At 42.7% G+C, this 19,929-nt stretch overlaps 1 protein-coding gene and 1 long non-coding RNA gene across 3 annotated transcripts in view; both read left to right on the top strand.

The window, feature by feature from the left end:
• The window catches only part of LOC109909860 (LIM zinc-binding domain-containing Nebulette-like), an 85,250-nt gene that overhangs the window by 48,916 nt on the left and 16,405 nt on the right, over positions 1-19,929 (top strand). The window lies entirely within an intron of this gene.
• Positions 1-19,929, top strand: part of LOC109909869 (uncharacterized) — a 43,952-nt gene that overhangs the window by 12,233 nt on the left and 11,790 nt on the right. For both annotated transcript variants that reach the window (XR_004204041.1, XR_002257810.2), the window contains exons 3-9: positions 3,118-3,212; positions 4,314-4,397; positions 4,788-4,898; positions 5,107-5,213; positions 6,160-6,283; positions 9,909-10,019; positions 12,307-12,405. This is a non-coding gene — a long non-coding RNA (uncharacterized LOC109909869). The remainder of the gene's footprint in view (positions 1-3,117; positions 3,213-4,313; positions 4,398-4,787; positions 4,899-5,106; positions 5,214-6,159; positions 6,284-9,908; positions 10,020-12,306; positions 12,406-19,929) is intronic.

Here is a 19,929-nt window from a genome sequence, read left to right as displayed (position 1 = left end):
AGAGTGGAGAGGCACTCTGGCTATAAAATGTAACACCAGAGTGGAGAGGCACTCTGGCCATAAAATGTAACACCAGAGTGGAGAGGCACTCTGGCCATAAAATGTAACACCAGAGTGGAGAGGCACTCTGGCCATAAAATGTAACACCAGAGTGGAGAGGCACTCTGGCCATAAAATGTAACACCAGAGTGGAGAGGCACTCTGGCCATAAAATGTAACACCAGAGTGGAGAGGCACTCTGGCCATAAAATGTAACACCAGAGTGGAGAGGCACTCTGGCCATAAAATGTAACACCAGAGTGGAGAGGCACTCTGGCCATAAAATGTAACACCAGAGTGGAGAGGCACTCTGGCCATAAAATGTAACACCAGAGTGGAGAGGCACTCTGGCCATAAAATGTAACACCAGAGTGGAGAGGCACTCTGGCCATAAAATGTAACACCAGAGTGGAGAGGCACTCTGGCCATAAAATGTAACACCAGAGTGGAGAGGCACTCTGGCCATAAAATGTAACACCAGAGTGGAGAGGCACTCTGGCCATAAAATGTAACACCAGAGTGGAGAGGCACTCTGGCCATAAAATGTAACACCAGAGTGGAGAGGCACTCTGGCCATAAAATGTAACACCAGAGTGGAGAGGCACTCTGGCCATAAAATGTAACACCAGAGTGGAGAGGCACTCTGGCCATGGAGAGGCACTCTGGCCATAAATGTAACACCAGAGTGGAGAGGCACTCTGGCTATAAAATGTAACACCAGAGTGGAGAGGCACTCTGGCTATAAAATGTAACACCAGAGTGGAGAGGCACTCTGGCCATAAAATGTAACACCAGAGTGGAGAGGCACTCTGGCCATAAAATGTAACACCAGAGTGGAGAGGCACTCTGGCCATAAAATGTAACACCAGAGTGGAGAGGCACTCTGGCCATAAAATGTAACACCAGAGTGGAGAGGCACTCTGGCCATAAAATGTAACACCAGAGTGGAGAGGCACTCTGGCCATAAAATGTAACACCAGAGTGGAGAGGCACTCTGGCCATAAAATGTAACACCAGAGTGGAGAGGCACTCTGGCCATAAAATGTAACACCAGAGTGGAGAGGCACTCTGGCCATAAAATGTAACACCAGAGTGGAGAGGCACTCTGGCCATAAAATGTAACACCAGAGTGGAGAGGCACTCTGGCCATAAAATGTAACACCAGAGTGGAGAGGCACTCTGGCCATAAAATGTAACACCAGAGTGGAGAGGCACTCTGGCTATAAAATGTAACACCAGAGTGGAGAGGCACTCTGGCTATAAAATGTAACACCAGAGTGGAGAGGCACTCTGGCTATAAAATGTAACACCAGAGTGGAGAGGCACTCTGGCTATAAAATGTAACACCAGAGTGGAGAGGCACTCTGGCTATAAAATGTAACACCAGAGTGGAGAGGCACTCTGGCTATAAAATGTAACACCAGAGTGGAGAGGCACTCTGGCTATAAAATGTAACACCAGAGTGGAGAGGCACTCTGGCTATAAAATGTAACACCAGAGTGGAGAGGCACTCTGGCTATAAAATGTAACACCAGAGTGGAGAGGCACTCTGGCTATAAAATGTAACACCAGAGTGGAGAGGCACTCTGGCTATAAAATGTAACACCAGAGTGGAGAGGCACTCTGGCCATAAAATGTAACACCAGAGTGGAGAGGCACTCTGGCCATAAAATGTAACACCAGAGTGGAGAGGCACTCTGGCCATAAAATGTAACACCAGAGTGGAGAGGCACTCTGGCCATAAAATGTAACACCAGAGTGGAGAGGCACTCTGGCCATAAAATGTAACACCAGAGTGGAGAGGCACTCTGGCCATAAAATGTAACACCAGAGTGGAGAGGCACTCTGGCTATAAAATGTAACACCAGAGTGGAGAGGCACTCTGGCTATAAAATGTAACACCAGAGTGGAGAGGCACTCTGGCTATAAAATGTAACACCAGAGTGGAGAGGCAGTCTGGCTATAAAATGTAACACCAGAGTGGAGAGGCAGTCTGGCTATAAAATGTAACACCAGAGTGGAGAGGCACTCTGGCTATAAAATGGAACACCAGAGTGGAGAGGCAGTCTGGCTTTTTGAAGACTTTTGGCAGGATGAAAGACATTGTTGCAGGACATAAAGGATTAACACTATATTACTTCAGTGTAGCTTTCTTCTGTTGCATGTTCAAGAGGGGTCTCTTTTCCTCTCTTCAGCTTCTGAGTTCCCTAGTTGAATAAATGGAAAGGCCATCTCTATTCCCCCTGTTCTGGAGACTTTTACTGTGCCAACTAATGATGCTGACAAAATGCCAAGGGTCAAATACTGTATATGCCCCCATTGTAATGCAATGCCAGTGGTTGGCATCAGTGTCCATATGGAAAAGCACTGATAAGCAGTATCTGCCCAAGGAACAATTGGCTAGCTGAGCTTTTGTCCCCTTTATGCTATAGCTACAATATACACTGTAACACAACCGGTACAGTCTGACAATGTGCCAAGCAGACCCATACGCTTAAATGACTGTATTCTTTAATAATTAGCTCTTAGTGCGCGGTCACCTATAGAAATTGCCTTATTAGTCATTTGTCATTACCTAATTAGCTTGCGATAAGCTTATCTGGAACCATTCAGAAGCCAGACATATCAGCTGACACACTCCAGGTGTTTAACTGTTTGCAGACTGTAGCTACACTATGTGCTGTGTTCTTCTGTCAGGCCTCGGCTGCTTAAGCCCGCCTTGCACAAAACCTGTCTTTGCCAGTAGGTGCAGTGTTCTGGTAAGTGACGTAAGTAAGATTTATCCTCTTGTGTTCTCTGATACATACATCCTGTTGTTATTGTGGGAGGTTGTGGCAGGTTTCACTGCAGTGTCCAGTAATGGATCGTAGCCACCTGTAAAGGGTTAGGAGAAAAGCAGCCTTTCTTCAGGCCTGTGTAGATATCTCTTATGTTGAAAACAATATGTTTGTATTGACCAGTATTTTACTGTTTGTCATGGCACCATGTTATTAAAATAATAAAGTTGTCCATCGAATTAGGTGGGTGGTGGTGAGCCTAAGAAAGACAAAATAACAACTCTCTCCTGCTATCCTGTAGGTGAAGTACAGGGAGGTTTATGAGAAATCCAAAGGTCCAGAACAGCATTCCAAGAGTTGCAGCATTCCAAGAACATCTGCGCTTTCATCTCTGAGGTGAGTTGGCATAATTCTCTATTGTCTCTGTCTCTCTCGCTCTCCCCTCTTCCTGGCACATTGTCACCTTGGCAAGCAACAAAGACACAATACATTCCTTAGCATAACAAAGGTACAGTCGTCCTTCTGAACTCATACAGGAATGAAACTGCTCAGGGATGTCACCATGAAACTGCTCAAGGATGGTGATTTTGAAACAGCTACAGAGTTCAATGGCTGTGATGGGAGAAAAACTGAGGATGGATCAACAACATTGTAGTTACTCCACAATACTAACCTAAATGACAGTGGAATAAAAATATTCCAAAACATGCATCCTGTATGCAACAAGGCACTAAAGTTATACTACAAGGAAACACGGCAAAGGAATAAACCTAAGTACAGGACAAATCCTAGAGGAAAACCTGCTTCAGTCTGCTTTACACCAGACACTGGGTGGGGAATTCACCTTTCAGCAGGACAAAAACCTACAGCACAAGGCCAAATCTACACTGGAGTTGCTTACCAAGAAGCCAGTGAATGTTCCTAAGTGGCCAAGTCACAGTTTTGACTTAAATCTGCTTGAATATCCATGGTAACACTTGAAAATTGCTGTCTAGCCATGATCCCCAACACCTTGACAGAGCTTGAAGCATTCTGAAAAGAATAATGGCAAATATTGCATAATCCAGGTGTGCGAAGCTCTTAGAGACTTACCCAAGTAATTTCTAACATGTATTGATTCAGGGGGGTGAATACTTATCTAAGGTATATCTAAGGTATAATTAATTTGTAAGAAATGTTAGAATGTTTTTGACATTAGATTATTTTGTGTAGACCGTTGACAAAAAAGAACAGAATCCCAATTTTGTAACAAAATACTTATGATACCCACTGTAATTCAGAGGAAACGCTTCGTTACTGACAAATACATTCATTACATCAGTATTAAACTCAGTGTACCTGTCCATCTAATGGAATAAAGTCTGAGCTTTCTAAAATGAAGCAAATCTCTGCCTTTGTTATCTGACTGATCCAAAGCTTTTTTTACCATGAATTAGTCCACTGTCAGAAGTTTATTTGGGTATGACTTATTTTGGGATTTCTCTTTCTGTTGTGCAGCACTCCTCCTATTCTCCTTTGTTTGCTGAACCACAGAGGATGACCTCAACTCACATCCATTTATTTGCTTTATCAAGTACAAAGGTGAGAAAGTCTCCTCTGGTTCGGCTTACTCTCAACTCCCTGAGACAGAGACAGAGAGAGCTCAAGCGCTCACAAAGACGCTGTCACGGTCTTCCTCCTCTTCATCTGAAGAGGAGAGGCGAGAAGGATCAGGCCTGTTCTTATGCACGACGCGATGCGGAGTGCCTGGACACAGCCCTTAGCCGTGGTATTTTGGCCGTATATCACAAACCCCCGAGCAGCCTTATTGCTATTATAAACGTTTTGTCATACACGTGGTACATGGTCTGATATACCATGGCTATACCATGGCTTTCATCCAATCAGAATTCAGGGCTTGAACCACCCAATTTATAATATTAAGTATCCAAATCCATTATGTATTCATTGTCTTTTCTTCTACCCTCCAAGTACAAAGATAGCGGGAAGAAAAATATCTCCCATCTGGTCTAGCTGATACCATGGATACCCAATCTGTCAGAAATGTGTCTGAACTGCAAAGTCAGGTGAAAAGAGCAGCAGGTATGCCATTCTCTTTTGGGGGATAGTTCACCCACAGTTCACATACATGTTCTTACTTTAATGACAATGTTAGCGAGATAAGCAGCTTACAGATTTTTACACTGTTAAGATGTTTACACCTCTGATACGGACTGAAGTCAATCGTAGTTTATGTAATTTATCTGTGTTGGTTTGAATCCCTACATTGGTTTCAATAATTGTCTTTCAGACGAAGTACAAGAAGGCAGTGAAGAAGAAGGCAAGGTCTCTCTACTCTGTGATGCGAAAGACTCTGGAGACCCAACATGCCAAGCGGTCTCCCAGCTCCAGAGCCAGGTACAATACAGTAGCCCTACAGCACTGACCACCACTCATCACACTTAAAGGACATCTCTGTTTCATCAGTAGCACCGCTAATGAAATAAGAGCTTGGGCGTGAACCCCAACTTCTACTTATTTTCTGTAGTTGATGACATTGATGTCAACAGCTACTGTACAGCCGTGGCCAAAGGTTTTGAGAATGACACAAATATTAATTTCCACAAAGTTTGCTGCTTCAGTGTCTTTAGATATTTTTGTCAGATGTTACTATGGAATACTGAAGTATAATTACGAGCATTTCATAAGCGTCAAAGGCTTTTATTGACAATTACATGAAGTTGATGCAAAGAGTCAATATTTGTAGTGTTGACCCTTCTTTTTCAAGACCTCTGCAATCCACCCTGGCATGCTGTCAATTAACTTCTGGGCCACATCCTGACTGATGGCAGCCCATTCTTGCATAATCAATGCTTGGAGTTTGTCAGAATTTGTGGGGTTTTGTTTGTCTACCTGCCTCTTGAGGATTGACCACAAGTTCTCAATGGGATTGAGGTCTGGGGAGTTTCCAGGCCGTGGACCCAAAATATTTATGTTTTGTTCCCCGAGCCACTTAGCCACTTTTGCCTTATGGCAAGGTGCATCATGCTGGAAAAGGCATTGTTCGTCACCAAACCGTTCCTGGATGGTTGGGAGAAGTTGCTCTCGGAGGTTGTGTTGGTACCATTCTTTATTCATGGCTGTGTTCTTAGGCAAAATTGTGAGTGAGCCCACTTCCTTGGCTGAGAAGCAACCCCAAACATGAATGGTCTCAGAATGCTTTACTGTTGGCATGACACAGGACTGATGGTAGCGCCCACGACTGTAGGTTTCCATCCATTTGGTGACAGATTTTCATGTGAATATTTAAAAACTTCCATCACATTTTCAACTCTACTGTTTTTGTGTGTGTGTGTGTGCGTAGGCGTGGGCAGCAGGCCAAGTACAAGGAGGCAGGGAAGCAGCAGTTCTCCACTCCTCTCTACTCAAAGCTTCCAGAGACTTTGGAGACTCAGCACGCCAAAGAGGCCTCCCAGCTACAGAGCATGGTGAGTCTCACACACACACACACACACACACACACACAGTCAGGATTAACAGGGTCTGTTTTCATATGATGTGTTTTCGTAAGGTATTCAGACCCCTTTTCCACATTTTGTTACGTTACAGCTTTATTATAAAATGTATTACAAAAATAATAGGTGCATCCTGTTTCCATTGATCATCCTTGAGATGTTTCTACAATTTGATTGGAGTCCACCTGTGGTAAATTCAATTGATTGGACATGATTTGGAAAGGCACACACCTGTCTATATAAGGTCCCTCAGTTGACAGTTCATGTCAGAGCAAGAACCAAGCCATGAAGTCAAAGGAATTTTCCCTAGCGCTCTGAGACATGATTGTGTCGGGGCACAGATCTGGGGAAGGGTACCAAACATTTCTGCAGCATTGAAGGTCCCCAAGAACACAGTGGCCTCCATCAGGTTTGGAACCACAAAGACTCTTCCTAGAGCTCGCCGCCCGGCCAAACTGAACAATCGGGGGAGAAGGCCTTAGTCAGGGAACCCGATGGTCACTCTGACAGAGGTCTAGAATTCATCTGTAGTGATGGGAAAACCTTTCAGAAGGACAACCATCTCTGCAGCACTCCACCAATCTGGCCTTTATGGTAGAGTGTGCAGACATAAGCCACGCCTCAGTAAAAGGTACACGACAGACCGCCTAGAGTTTGCCAAAAGGCACCTAAAGACTCTCAGACCATGAGAAACAAGATTCTCTGGACTGATGAAACCAAGATTGAACTCTTTGGCCTGAATGCCAAGTGTCACGTCTGGAGGAAACCTGGCACCATCCCTATGGTGAAGCATGGTGGTGGCAGCGTCATGTTTTGGGGATGTTTTTCAACGTCAGGGACTCGGAGACTAGTCAGGATCGAGGGAAAGATGAACGGAGCAAAGTACAGAGAGATCCTTGATGAAAACCTGCTCCAGAGCGCTCAGGACCTCAGACTGGGGCGAAGGTTGACCTTCCAATAGGACAGCAATCCTAAGCATACAACCAAGACAACGCAGGAGTGGCTTCGGGACAAGTCTCTGAATGTCCTTGAGTGGCCCAGTCAGATCCCGGACTTGAACCCGATCTCTGGAGAGACCTGAAAATAGCTGTACAGCAACGCTCCCCATCCAACCTGACAGAGCTTGAAAGGATCTCCAAAGAAGAATGGGAGAAACTCCCCAAAAACCGGTGTGCCAAGCTTGTAGTATCATACCCAAGAAGACTCGAGTCTGTAATCGCTGCCAGAGGTGCTTCAGCAAAGTACTGAGTTAAGGGTCTGAATGTAAATGAGATTTCCCCAGTTTTCATATTTTTATAAATTAGCAAAAAAAATTTTTTTTACTGTTTTTGCTTTGTCATTATGGAGTTTTGTGTGTAAATTGATGAGGTGGGAAAAAAACAATTTTATCCATTTTAGAATAAGGCTGTAACCTAACAAAATGTGGAAGAAGTCAAGGGGTCTGAATACTTTCTGAAGGCCCTGTACTTTACATGCTACCAGGGCTTTTTTGCATCATGTCTTATTTTGGCTGATGATATGATTTTACAAGATTCAGTACTGCTTAACATTTTTGGACACACTAGTTTTCTTTTGTTCTGTTTTCAGAATAAGTATAAAGAGGGATGCAAAAATAAGATTTAAACCTCGCTGAATTCTCAACTTCCTGACACAATAGGCTTATTTTCACCAATGCAATCCATATCATCATGTGATTACATCACCTAAAGGTATAGGTGTAATGTCTTTTTTTAAACGTCCATCAGAACAAGTATTAAGAAGACGGGAAAAATACTCTTTCCACAAGTGTTTATTCTCAACTATCATTAGCAAACTAATGTAGGTCAGTGTAAGGTCAGTGTAATGTCAGTTTTCATAAGCAGACATCAACTGTCATGACTGTTAATAACATCTATTATGTCGTGCTTGTGACAATGTTATGTAGCTCATGACGGATGGTCTACGTAAAATGTAACCAACGTTTTCAAGATTTGAATGGGATATTTTCAGGGAAAATGTCACGATGTAGCAGACCTTGGAAACAAAACAAACGTAACTTTGTGTTTTAGAAAAAGTATAAGGAGGCAGTAGAGAAGCGAGACTCTCTCTACAAGTGGAGGCTGCTGAGGGGAGGACGGCTCATAATAATGGCTGGAACGGAGCTAATGGAATGGCATTAACCCATGTGTTTGATATCATTCCAGCCATTACCACGAGCCCGTCTTCCCCAATTAAGGTGCCACCAACCTGTGCTCTCTATGTCACCTTACCCAGCACGCCAAAGAGGCTTCTCTCAATGAGTTTATTTTTACACATTTACCATAACATATACAGTTAAAGTCAGAAAGTTTACATACACTTAGGTTGGAGTCATTAAAACTAGTTTTTCAACCACTCCACAAATTTCTTGTTAACAAACTATAGTTTTGGCAAGTCTGTTAGGACATCTACTTTGTGCATGACAAGTCATTTTTCCAACAATTGTTTACAGACAGATTATTTGACTTATTATTCACTGTATCACAATTCCAGTGGGTCAGAGGTTTACATACACTAAGTTGACTGTGCTTTTAAACAACTTGGAAAATTATGGCATGGCCTTAGAAGCTTCTGATAGGCTAATTGACATCATTTGTGTAAATTGGATGTGTCCCTGTGGATATATTTCAAGGCCTACCTTCAAACTCAGTGCCTCTTTGCTTCACATCACGGGAAAATCAATTGCAGACTTCCACAAGTCTTGTTCATCCTTGGGAGCAATTTTCAAACGCCTGAAGGTACCACGTCAATCTGTACAAACAATAGTACGCACATATAAACACCATGGGACCACACAGCCGTCATACCACTCAGGAAGGAGACGCGTTCTGTCTCCTAGAGATGAACGTACTTTAATGCGAAATCAATCCCAGAATAACAGCAAAGGACCTTGTGAAGATGCTGGAGGAAACAGGTACAAAAGTATCTATATCCAGTAAAACGAGTCCTATATCAACATAACCTGAAAGGCCACTCAGCAAGGAAGAAGCCACTGCTCCAAAACCTCCATAAAAAAGCCAGACTACGGTTTGCAACTGCACATGGGGACTAAGATCGTACTTTTTGGAGAAATGTTCTCTGGTCTGAAATAGAACTGTTTGGCCATAATGACCATCGTTATGTTTGGAGGAAAAAGGGGATACTTGCAAGCCGAAGAACACCATCCCAACCTTGAAGCACATTCTCTCTACTATTATTCTGACATTTCACATTCTTAAAATAAAGTGGTGATCCTAACTGACCTAAGACAGGGAATTTTTACTAGGATTAAATGTCAGGAATTATGATAAACTGAGTTTAAATGTATTTGGCTAAGGTGTATGTAAACTTATGACTTCAACTGTGATTTATATACAGTATACTGTGATATGGAGTGTACAAATATGGTTTAAGTATAGTTTATTTCACTGATACAGTATTCCATACATTAGTACGTTATGCCTCATATAGATCTATTCAGCTCATGAGGTTACCTTTAGTATCTTTTAGAATAAATTGATTCCTTTTCCCACTAAGGTGTTGTGACAACACCTATGTTTGATGAATGTAATCACCATAGATGATGTTGTTCCTTTTCTAGCTGAAATACAAGCAAGGTGGCTAAAAGGATACGTCCAGTTCTCTGTACTCCCTGCTTCAAGAAACGACAGAGATCCAGCTAGACAAAGAGAACTGGGATATTTACAGTGAGGTAAGGCATCATGACAAATTTATGCCACCAAACCTTTTGCAAAAAAATGACAATTTAAAAGACACATTACCTGGATCCACAGAAATCAAAGAGATGTCCTTTTCAGGTGAAATACACAGAGGACGGTAAAATAAAAGCTTTCCAGTAACCTTTATTCCTTGCTGCCAGAAACAGCGAACACACAATTTGCCAAGCAGCAATCAGAATTCTGAAGTGAGGTGTTCTGCTCAGATTAATTTAGTTTGACTTTGACCGGTCTACAGTATACCTGTTCCACGCTTTGTCTGTGTCATAAAGTACTCCATCTACTGTATAGCTCAAACAATATCTCATTATGTTGACATCAGTGTGTGTGTGAGCATGTGCATGTGTGTCAGGACACACGAGGGCGGTATTGAAGCTATGGAACATTTTCTTCTGCAACGTGACCCTAATGAACTACCTTCCAGTGCATGCATTATAACATTGGCTGAAATAGTACTCACACATAACTATTTCATGTTTCTAAATTATTTCTTTATTCAGATGAAGGGTACTGCTATGGGATCCCCATAGCTCCTAACTATGCTCATTTGTATGTGGATTACATGGAGAAACAGTCTATTTTCAATCCTCTCAAAAATGCCTTCTTGCCTAACATGATTATTTGGAAACGGTATATTGATGATATTTTTGTTCTATGGAGGGGTGATGCAAAACAGCTCCAGGCATTCCATGCTTTTCTTAACTCCTGTTCTGATCATTTGAGATTTACTCTGCAATCTGATACACGTCAAATCAGTTTTCTTGATCTTCTGATCTTGTGTGAAGATAATGTTCTATACACTGATCTTTACAGGAAGCCTACTGATCCTAACAGTTTGTTGAGGGCTGATAGTTGTTACCCACTTCCCTTGAAAAATAGTTTGCCCTACAGCCAATTCTGTCGAATCAAAAAACAATCAGATTGCGACAGAAATATGGCTGAGACGCAAAGAAAGTTCAGGGAGAGGGGCTACAAAAATGATCAGATTAATATTGCCATTGAGAAAATTAAAAACAAAACGAGACATGACCTTTTTCAAGGTCAGTCTCGCAAAAAGACGCATTCTTGTGTTCTAACTACCCGCTATTCAAAGCGTTCTGAACAAATTAAGGGAATTGTTCACAAACATTGGCACATTCTAAAATCCGATGATAGTCTCGGTGATGTGTTTTCGGACCTTCCCTTGGTCGTATTCTCCGGGGCAGAAATCTCAGAGACTAATTGGTACACTCTGATTTACCACCCCAAGATATTCCTGAACAACGTCTATTGGATGGAAATTACAAATGTAATGGCTGTGCTCAATGCAATGGCACTTATAAATGTAGATCCTTCAGAGATTGACAGTTCTTTGTGTTTCTTCCATTTGTGAATAATCGTACCAACTGTTGTCACTGGTCACCAAGCTGCTTGGCGATGGTCTTGTAGTCCATTCCAGCCTTGTGTAGGTCTACAATCTTGTCCCTGACATCCATGGAGAGCTCTTTGGTCTTGGCCATGGTGGAGAGTTTGGAATCTGATTGATTGATTGCTTTTGTGGACAGGTGTCTTTTATACAGGTAACAAACTGAGATTAGGAGCACTCCCTTTAAGAGTGTGCTCCTAATCTCAGTTTGTTACCTGTATAAAAGACACCTGGGAGCCAGAAATCTTTCTGATTGAGAGGGGTCAAATACTTATTTCCCTCATTAAAATGCAAATCAATTTATAACATTTTTGACATGCGTTTTTCAGGATTTTTTTCTTGTTATTCTGTCTCTCACTGTTCAAATTAACCTACCATTAAAATTATAGACTGATCATTTCTTTGTCAGTGGGCAAACATACAAAATCAGCAGGGGATCAAATACTTTATTCCCTCACTGTATATAGGCATTATAAAGGGTTTATGAAGGCTTCATTAAGCCTTCAAAGTGGTAGTTAGTTTACAGTGGAACAGACAACTTTGCTGGTGGTGTGAAGGAGAGGGTGTGTGTGGGTAGTAACATTCATAAAACATTCAACACCACCACTACAACAACAGTCCCAGTCCCCAGCTGTGCTCTCTCTCTCTCACACACACACACAATCTGCATCATTTAGAGGGAGGCCCATGTACATAACAGTATGTAGCAGAGAATAGAGCAAAGTTAGCCTTTTCATATATTGGGGACATGTTTTGATTGTGTGGTCTGTTGTTGATCTCTGTATGTGTCTGAGTGCCTGCGTGCATGCATATGTGTGCCTGTATACCTTTGCTTACCTTGTTTCTCTGTTTCACAGGTGGCCTAAAGGAGTAAAACTAAGCATTACATCTACAATGATGTCCTGGGAAGGTTTGATATCGAGCATGCCAATGTGGCCTCCAAACTCACTAGCCAGGTAAGATGTCAACTACTGTTGTCTTTTTAAAACCAGGTATTGTACCATTGACTGGAGAATTAGCTTGTCTCCAGCCATGAAGGAAATTAAATGAGGAAAGGAGACAATAGTAGGAGATGATTTACGAGTATTGGGACAAGACCATGCATCTCGATACTGTTCTGGCCTTCCCCTTTAGTCACTGTTAATGAAAAGGAGATTTAAAAAAGTTATATATATATATTATTTAACCAGGTAGGCTAGTTGAGAACACCTTTATTTAACCAGGTAGGCTAGTTGAGAACACCTTTATTTAACCAGGTAGGCTAGTTGAGAACACCTTTATTTAACCAGGTAGGCTAGTTGAGAACACCTTTATTTAACCAGGTAGGCTAGTTGAGAACACCTTTATTTAACCAGGTAGGCTAGTTGAGAACACCTTTATTTAACCAGGTAGGCTAGTTGAGAACACCTTTATTTAACCAGGTAGGCTAGTTGAGAACACCTTTATTTAACCAGGTAGGCTAGTTGAGAACACCTTTATTTAACCAGGTAGGCTAGTTGAGAACACCTTTATTTAACCAGGTAGGCTAGTTGAGAACACCTTTATTTAACCAGGTAGGCTAGTTGAGAACACCTTTATTTAACCAGGTAGGCTAGTTGAGAACACCTTTATTTAACCAGGTAGGCTAGTTGAGAACACCTTTATTTAACCAGGTAGGCTAGTTGAGAACACCTTTATTTAACCAGGTAGGCTAGTTGAGAACACCTTTATTTAACCAGGTAGGCTAGTTGAGAACACCTTTATTTAACTAGGTAGGCTAGTTGAGAACACCTTTATTTAACTAGGTAGGCTAGTTGAGAACACCTTTATTTAACCAGGTAGGCTAGTTGAGAACACCTTTATTTAACCAGGTAGGCTAGTTGAGAACACCTTTATTTAACCAGGTAGTCTAGTTGAGAACACCTTTATTTAACCAGGTAGGCTAGTTGAGAACACCTTTATTTAACCAGGTAGGCTAGTTGAGAACACCTTTATTTAACCAGGTAGGCTAGTTGAGAACACCTTTATTTAACTAGGTAGGCTAGTTGAGAACACCTTTATTTAACCAGGTAGGCTAGTTGAGAACACCTTTATTTAACCAGGTAGGCTAGTTGAGAACACCTTTATTTAACCAGGTAGGCTAGTTGAGAACACCTTTATTTAACCAGGTAGGCTAGTTGAGAACACCTTTATTTAACCAGGTAGGCTAGTTGAGAACACCTTTATTTAACCAGGTAGGCTAGTTGAGAACACCTTTATTTAACCAGGTAGGCTAGTTGAGAACACCTTTATTTAACCAGGTAGGCTAGTTGAGAACACCTTTATTTAACCGGTAGGCTAGTTGAGAACACCTTTATTTAACCAGGTAGGCTAGTTGAGAACACCTTTATTTAACCAGGTAGGCTAGTTGAGAACACCTTTATTTAACCAGGTAGGCTAGTTGAGAACACCTTTATTTAACTAGGTAGGCTAGTTGAGAACACCTTTATTTAACCAGGTAGGCTAGTTGAGAACACCTTTATTTAACCAGGTAGGCTAGTTGAGAACACCTTTATTTAACCAGGTAGGCTAGTTGAGAACACCTTTATTTAACCAGGTAGGCTAGTTGAGAACACCTTTATTTAACCAGGTAGGCTAGTTGAGAACACCTTTATTTAACCAGGTAGGCTAGTTGAGAACACCTTTATTTAACCAGGTAGGCTAGTTGAGAACACCTTTATTTAACCAGGTAGGCTAGTTGAGAACACCTTTATTTAACCAGGTAGGCTAGTTGAGAACCTTATACCAGGTAGGCTAGTTGAGAAACCTTTATTTAACCAGGTAGGCTAGTTGAGAACACCTTTATTTAACCAGGTAGGCTAGTTGAGAACACCTTTATTTAACCAGGTAGGCTAGTTGAGAACACCTTTATTTAACCAGGTAGGCTAGTTGAGAACACCTTTATTTAACCAGGTAGGCTAGTTGAGAACACCTTTATTTAACCAGGTAGGCTAGTTGAGAACACCTTTATTTAACCAGGTAGGCTAGTTGAGAACACCTTTATTTAACCAGGTAGGCTAGTTGAGAACACCTTTATTTAACCAGGTAGGCTAGTTGAGAACACCTTTATTTAACCAGGTAGGCTAGTTGAGAACACCTTTATTTAACCAGGTAGGCTAGTTGAGAACACCTTTATTTAACCAGGTAGGCTAGTTGAGAACACCTTTATTTAACCAGGTAGGCTAGTTGAGAACACCTTTATTTAACCAGGTAGGCTAGTTGAGAACACCTTTATTTAACCAGGTAGGCTAGTTGAGAACACCTTTATTTAACCAGGTAGGCTAGTTGAGAACACCTTTATTTAACCAGGTAGGCTAGTTGAGAACACCTTTATTTAACCAGGTAGGCTAGTTGAGAACACCTTTATTTAACCAGGTAGGCTAGTTGAGAACACCTTTATTTAACCAGGTAGGCTAGTTGAGAACACCTTTATTTAACCAGGTAGGCTAGTTGAGAACACCTTTATTTAACCAGGTAGGCTAGTTGAGAACACCTTTATTTAACCAGGTAGGCTAGTTGAGAACACCTTTATTTAACCAGGTAGGCTAGTTGAGAACACCTTTATTTAACTAGGTAGGCTAGTTGAGAACACCTTTATTTAACCAGGTAGGCTAGTTGAGAACACCTTTATTTAACCAGGTAGGCTAGTTGAGAACACCTTTATTTAACCAGGTAGGCTAGTTGAGAACACCTTTATTAACCAGGTAGGCTAGTTGAGAACACCTTTATTTAACCAGGTAGGCTAGTTGAGAACACCTTTATTTAACTAGGTAGGCTAGTTGAGAACACCTTTATTTAACAGGTAGGCTAGGTAGGCTAGTTGAGAACACCTTTATTTAACCAGGTAGGCTAGTTGAGAACACCTTTATTTAACCAGGTAGGCTAGTTGAGAACACCTTTATTTAACCAGGTAGGCTAGTTGAGAACACCTTTATTTAACCAGGTAGGCTAGTTGAGAACACCTTTATTTAACCAGGTAGGCTAGTTGAGAACACCTTTATTTAACTAGGTAGGCTAGTTGAGAACACCTTTATTTAACCAGGTAGGCTAGTTGAGAACACCTTTATTTAACCAGGTAGGCTAGTTGAGAACACCTTTATTTAACCAGGTAGGCTAGTTGAGAACACCTTTATTTAACCAGGTAGGCTAGTTGAGAACACCTTTATTTAACCAGGTAGGCTAGTTGAGAACAAGTTCTCATTTGCAACTGCGACCTGGCCAAGATAAAGCATAGCAGTTCAACACATACAACAACACAGAGTTACACACGGAATAAACAAAACATACAGTCAATAATACAGTAGAAAAAAAAAGAAGAAGAAAAAGTCTATATACAGTGAGTGCAAATGAGGTAAGATAAGTGAGTTAAGGCAATAAATATGCCATGGTGGCGAAGTAATTACAATATAGCAATTAAACACTGGAATGATAGATGTGCAGAAGATGAATGTGCAAGTAGAGATACTGGGGTGCAAAAATAAATAAATAAATAAATACAGTATGTGGATGAGGTAGTTGGATAGGCTGTTTACAGATTGGCTATGTACAGGTGCAGTGATCTGTGAGCTGCTCTAACAGCTGGTGCTTAAAGCTCGTGAGGGAGATGTGAGTCTCCAGCTTCAGAAATGTTTGCAGTTCGTTCCAGTCATTGGCAGTAGAGAACTGTAAGGAAAGGCGGCCAAAGGATAAATTGGCTTTGGGGGTGACCAGTGAGATATACCTGCTGGAGCGCGTGCTACGAATGGGCGCTGCTATGGTGACTAGTGAGCTGAGATAGCAGAGTCTTGTAGATGACCTGGAGCCAGTGGGTTTGGTGACGAGAGTGAAGCGAGGGCCAGCCAATGAGAGTGTATAGGTCGCAGTGGTGGGTAGTATATCGGGCTTTGGTGACAAAATGGATGGCACTGTAATAGACTGTATCCAATTTGCTGAGCAGAGTGTTAGAGGATATTTTATAAATGACATCGCCGAAGTCGAGGATCGGTAGGATGGTCAGTTTTACGAGGGTATGTTTGGCGGCATGAGTGAAGTATGCTTTGTTGCCGATTCTAGATTTAATTTTGGATTGGAGATGCTTAATGTGAGTCTGGAAGGAGAGTTTACAGTCTAACCAGACACCTAGGTATTTGTAATTATCCACATATTCTAAGTCAGAGCCGTCCAGAGTGGTGATGCTGGAAGGGCGGGCAGGTGCGGGCAGTGATCGTTTGAAGAGCATGCATTTAGTTTTACTAGCATTTAAGAGCAGTTGGAGGCCACGGAAGGAGAGTTGTATGGCATTGAAGCTCGTCTGGAGGTTAGTTAACACAGTGTCCAACGAAGGGCCAGAAGTATACAGAATGGTGTCGTCTGCGTAGAGGTAGATTCAGAGAATCACCAGAATCACCAAGAGCGACATCATTGATGTATACAGAGAAGAGAGTCGGCCCTAGAATTGAACCCTGTGGCACCCCCATAGAGACTGCCAGAGGTCCGGACAACAGGCCCTCCGATTTGACACACTGAACTCTATCAGAGAAGCAGTTGGTGAACCAGGCGAGGCAGTCATTAAAGAAACTAAGGCTGTTGAGTCTGCCGATAAGAATACGGTGATTGACAAGAGTCGAAAGCCTTGGCCAGGTCGATGAATATGGCTGCACAGTAATGTCTCTTATCGATGGCGGTTATGATATAATTTTGGACCTTGAGCGTGGCTGAGGTACACCCATGACCAGCTCTGAATCCAGATTGCATAGCGGAGAAGGTACGGTGGGATTCGAAATGGTTGGTAATCTGTTTGTTAACTTTGCTTTCGAAGACCTTAGAAAGGCAGGGTAGGATAGATATACAGTGGGGAGAACAAGTATTTGATACACTGCCGATTTTGCAGGTTTTCCTACTTACAAAGAATGTAGAGGTCTGAGATTTTTATCATAGGTACACTTTAACTGTGAGAGACGGAATCTAAAACAAAAATCCAGAAAATCACATTGTATGATTTTTAAGTAATTCATTTGCATTTTGCTGAGGGGAAAGGTGAGGCAGGGGAAGAAGGAATGGCCTTGACTTTGATTACCTTATGTGGGTGTCTATCTAATCATTTCTACTGACCCTGTGCATACTCACATATCTCTCTGTCTCTCTTACACACTCTTGCTCTTTCTCTCTCACACACACACATGCACACACACACACTCATAACACATCAGCTGCAGTACAATAATACATTTGAGAGGGAGTTTAAGGGTCAGAATCCCCAAATCAAATCAAATCAAATTTTATTTGTCACATACACATGGTTAGCAGATGTTAATGCGAGTGTAGCGAAATGCTTGTGCTTCTAGTTCCGACAATGCAGTAATAACCAACAAGTAATCTAACTAACAATTCCAAAACTACTGTCTTATACACAGTGTAAGGGGATAAAGAATATGTACATAAGGATATATGAATGAGTGATGGTACAGAGCAGCATAGGCAAGATACAGTAGATGGTATCGAGTACAGTATATACATATGAGATGAGTATGTAAACAAAGTGGCATAGTTAAAGTGGCTAGTGATACATGTATTACATAAGGATGCAGTCGATGATATAGAGTACAGTATATACGTATGCATATGAGATGAATAATGTAGGATAAGTAACATTATATAAGGTAGCATTGTTTAAAGTGGCTAGTGATATATTTACATCATTTCCCATCAATTCCCATTATTAAAGTGGCTGGAGTTGAGTCAGTGTCAGTGTCAGTGTGTTGGCAGCAGCCACTCAATGTTAGTGGTGGCTGTTTAACAGTCTGATGGCCTTGAGATAGAAGCTGTTTTTCAGTCTCTCGGTCCCAGCTTTGATGCACCTATACTGACCTCGCCTTCTGGATGATAGCGGGGTGAACAGGCAGTGGCTCGGGTGGTTGATGTCCTTGATGATCTTTATGGCCTTCCTGTAACATCGGGTGGTGTAGGTGTCCTGGAGGGCAGGTAGTTTGCCCCCGGTGATGCGTTGTGCAGACCTCACTACCCTCTGAAGAGCCTTACGGTTGTGGGCGGAGCAGTTGCCGTACCAGGCGGTGAAACAGCCCGCCAGGATGCTCTCGATTGTGCATCTGTAGAAGTTTGTGAGTGCTTTTGGTGACAAGCCGAATTTCAGCAGCCTCCTGAGGTTGAAGAGGCGCTGCTGCGCCTTTTTCACGATGCTGTCTGTGTGAGTGGACCAATTCAGTTTGTCTGTGATGTGTATGCCGAGGAACTTAAAACTTGCTACCCTCTCCACTACTGTTCCATCGATGTGGATAGGGGGGTGTTCCCTCTGCTGTTTCCTGAAGTCCACAATCATCTCCTTAGTTTTGTTGACGTTGAGTGTGAGGTTATTTTCCTGACACCACACTCCGAGGGCCCTCACCTCCTCCCTGTAGGCCGTCTCGTCGTTGTTGGTAATCAAGCCGTCCGCAAACTTGATGATTGAGTCGTCCGCAAACTTGATGATTGAGTTGGAGGCGTGCGTGGCCACGCAGTCGTGGGTGAACAGGGAGTACAGGAGAGGGCTCAGAACGCACCCTTGTGGGGCCCCAGTGTTGAGGATCAGCGGGGTGGAGATGTTGTTGCCTACCCTCACCACCTGGGGGCGGCCCGTCAGGAAGTCCAGTACCCAGTTGCACAGGGCGGGGTCGAGACCCAGGGTCTCGAGTTTGATGACGAGCTTGGAGGGTACTATGGTGTTGAATGCCGAGCTGTAGTCGATGAACAGCATTCTCACATAGGTATTCCTCTTGTCCAGATGGGTTAGGGCAGTGTGCAGTGTGGTTGAGATTGCATCGTCTGTGGACCTATTTGGGCGGTAAGCAAATTGGAGTGGGTCTAGGGTGTCAGGTAGGGTGGAGGTGATATGGTCCTTGACTAGTCTCTCAAAGCACTTCATGATGACGGAAGTGAGTGCTACGGGGCGGTAGTCGTTTAGCTCAGTTACCTTAGCTTTCTTGGGAACAGGAACAATGGTGGCCCTCTTGAAGCATGTGGGAACAGCAGACTGGTATAGGGATTGATTGAATATGTCCGTAAACACACCGGCCAGCTGGTCTGCGCATGCTCTGAGGGCGCGGCTGGGGATGCCGTCTGGGCCTGCAGCCTTGCGAGGGTTAACACGTTTAAATGTCTTACTCACCTCGGCTGCAGTGAAGGAGAGTCCGCATGTTTTCGTTGCAGGCCGTGTCAGTGGCACTGTACTGTCCTCAAAGCGGGCAAAAAAGTTATTTAGTCTGCCTGGGAGCAAGACATCCTGGTCCGTGACTGGGCTGGATTTCTTCTTGTAGTCCGTGATTGACTGTAGACCCTGCCACATGCCTCTTGTGTCTGAGCCGCTGAATTGAGATTCTACTTTGTCTCTGTACTGACGCTTAGCTTGTTTGATAGCCTTGCGGAGGGAATAGCTGCACTGTTTGTATTCGGTCATGTTACCAGTCACCTTGCCCTGATTAAAAGCAGTA

This window comes from Oncorhynchus kisutch, linkage group LG18 (assembly GCF_002021735.2).
Source record: "Oncorhynchus kisutch isolate 150728-3 linkage group LG18, Okis_V2, whole genome shotgun sequence".
Taxonomy (NCBI): Eukaryota; Metazoa; Chordata; class Actinopteri; order Salmoniformes; family Salmonidae; genus Oncorhynchus; species Oncorhynchus kisutch.
The sequence above is the reverse complement of the archived record's forward strand: the minus strand, read 5'-3'. Positions and strand labels throughout refer to the sequence as shown.